We start from the raw sequence: 2,500 nt of genomic DNA on the forward strand, positions 1-2,500 counted from the left end.
AGTGCGATTGATTGCCAAACGACCCTCAGACAGGCGTGGCCCCGGGAAGAACCCGGGGCCGCAAAGTGCGTTCAAAGTGTCGATGATCAATGTGTCCTGCAATTCACATTAATTCTCGCAGCTAGCTGCGTTCGTCATCGACGCACGAGCCGAGTGATCCACCGTCAAGAGTTGTCTGAGTTTGTTTTAGGTCTCTCCCTCGCCAGAGGAAAGCGACCCGGACCGCACATACGCTCCCCACCTTGAGCTACAGCCACCTGCACGCCGGCGTGCGGGCGGAGCAGGGTGGCGTGAAGCGATGGGGAGCACCATCCTGGTGCGGCCCGCAGAAACATACGTCTATTGGGGGGAGGAGGACAGGGCGCCCAAGAGGCGATGCGTGCCCCAACGCACCGCAGCGACGGAGGCAGGATCACCGCCACCATGTCGCCCGCCTAGTATCACGAGGCGTGCAGCAGCTTTGCCCTAGGAAAAGCAGAGGCGGGAACGGGCACCGGCCATCGGTTCGGCAGCGTCACTGACGCGTGCACGTGGCGGCGTGTCGGCGAGCGGACTTCCTGCGAGGAGGCGGGGGCGGCACTCGCCCGAGCAGACGCCCGCCCGGCCCAGCCACCGCCGAGGTGGACTGGGAGTCGCGGCAACGGCTCGTCATACTCGTTCCCACACTCACAGCGCAGCTTGCCCGCAAGCCACCGACCACCGATCGACGCCAGGCGCCCCGACCGAGAGCGGGATCGCTCGTTCGCCCTGCTGGCAGTTCGCTGGGGATCACTACTGCACGGAGCTCGGAGACCGACGGGCGGCAACTCGAGAGTCTTTAAACCACCACCCCCATCCCGCAAGTGCAAAGAGGCTGTATACGCACAGACGGGTGAGGGGAATAGGTACCCCGTCGGGTTTGAAGGGAGCGTGACTAGATAGCAACGATGTAAACCCAGCCGATTTGGGAGCGAAAGACCGGCGCCTGCATCACCGGCTTCGTTTCCCGTGGCTGGAGAGTACACCGAAACCCTCCGTCTGTCGCGAGCTCCCGACGACGCGGTGCCGCCAAGCAGCAGGGCCGGACCTGGTGTGGCTCCCCTCGTCGATCACAGACCGGTCGGCACTACTGACGAGACGGTGGAACGGGCTTCGCCCCTTGTGACGAAGGGTGATGCGAACCCGCCCGCCCGCGTGCGTTCGGGGTGGACTCGGCAAACGGAGATTTGAAATCGGAAAGTGTCCTCCTGCCCCGCGCAGGTAGGCGCCCAACAGTTGTGGGGGGTTTGGCGGTGACCACGGCTGCAGGGCCTGCTACCCCGACGAGCTCTCCTGCTGGCCCCGAAACCACCCTCGCGAGACAAGTTGAAACGGAAACGGGCGTACCCCCAAGCCGACGATCCTTTCTTATTTGTTACTTTTTTTTTCACTTGCTCGAGTTGTGGGGATTTGGCGGTGACCACGGCTGCAGGGCCTGCTACCCCGACGAGCTCTCCTGCTGGCCCCGAAACCACCCTCGCGAGACAAGTTGAAACGGAAACGGGCGTACCCCCAAGCCGACAGAGATCCTTTCTTATTTGTTACTTTTTTTTTTCACTTGCTCGAGTTGTGGGGGTTTGGCGGTGACCACGGCTGCAGGGCCTGCTACCCCGACGAGCTCTCCTGCTGGCCCCGAAACCACCCCCGCGAGACAAGGTGAATCGGAAACGGGCGTACCCCCAGCCGATAATGATCCTTTCTTATTTGTTACTTTTTTTTTTCACTTGCTCGAGTTGTGGGGGTTTGGCGGTGACCACGGCTGCAGGGCCTGCTACCCCGACGAGCTCTCCTGCTGGCCCCGAAACCACCCTCGCGAGACAAGTTGAAACGGAAACGGGCGTACCCCCAAGCCGACGATCCTTTCTTATTTGTTACTTTTTTTTTTCACTTGCTCGAGTTGTGGGGGTTTGGCGGTGACCACGGCTGCAGGGCCTGCTACCCCGACGAGCTCTCCTGCTGGCCCCGAAACCACCCTCGCGAGACAAGTTGAAACGGAAACGGGCGTACCCCCAAGCCGACAGAGATGCTTTCGCTCCTGTTACTTTTTTTTCACTTGCTCGAGTTGTGGGGGTTTGGCGGTGACCACGGCTGCAGGGCCTGCTACCCCGACGAGCTCTCCTGCTGGCCCCGAAACCACCCTCGCGAGACAAGTTGAAACGGAAACGGGCGTACCCCCAAGCCGACAGAGATCCTTTCGTACTTGAACCAACACAAAGTTTGTCACGTTTTATTTTTACGAGTGATCGACCGTCAAGATTTGTCTCTGAGTTTGCTTAAGGTCTCTCCCTCGCCAGAGGAAAGCCACCCGGACCGCACATACACTCCCCACCTTTAGCAGCAGCCACCTGCACGCCGGCGTGCGGGCGGAGCAGGGTGGCGTGAAGCTGTGGGGAGCACCAGCCTGGTGCGGCCCGCAGAGACATACATCTATTGGTTGAAAAAAAACAGGGCGCCCAAGAGGCGATGCGTGCCCCAACGCACC

At 61.0% G+C, this 2,500-nt stretch overlaps 1 non-coding gene across 1 annotated transcript; it reads right to left on the reverse strand.

Moving 5' to 3' along the window:
- Positions 1–19: 19 nt before the first annotated feature.
- LOC140474172 (5.8S ribosomal RNA) lies at positions 20–173 on the reverse strand. Its single transcript, XR_011958884.1, has one exon. It is a non-coding gene; the product is annotated as a 5.8S ribosomal RNA (ribosomal RNA).
- Positions 174–2,500: the final 2,327 nt, after the last annotated feature.

The sequence above is a fragment of the Chiloscyllium punctatum genome, unplaced genomic scaffold (assembly GCF_047496795.1).
Source record: "Chiloscyllium punctatum isolate Juve2018m unplaced genomic scaffold, sChiPun1.3 scaffold_864, whole genome shotgun sequence".
NCBI classification, from domain to species: Eukaryota; Metazoa; Chordata; class Chondrichthyes; order Orectolobiformes; family Hemiscylliidae; genus Chiloscyllium; species Chiloscyllium punctatum.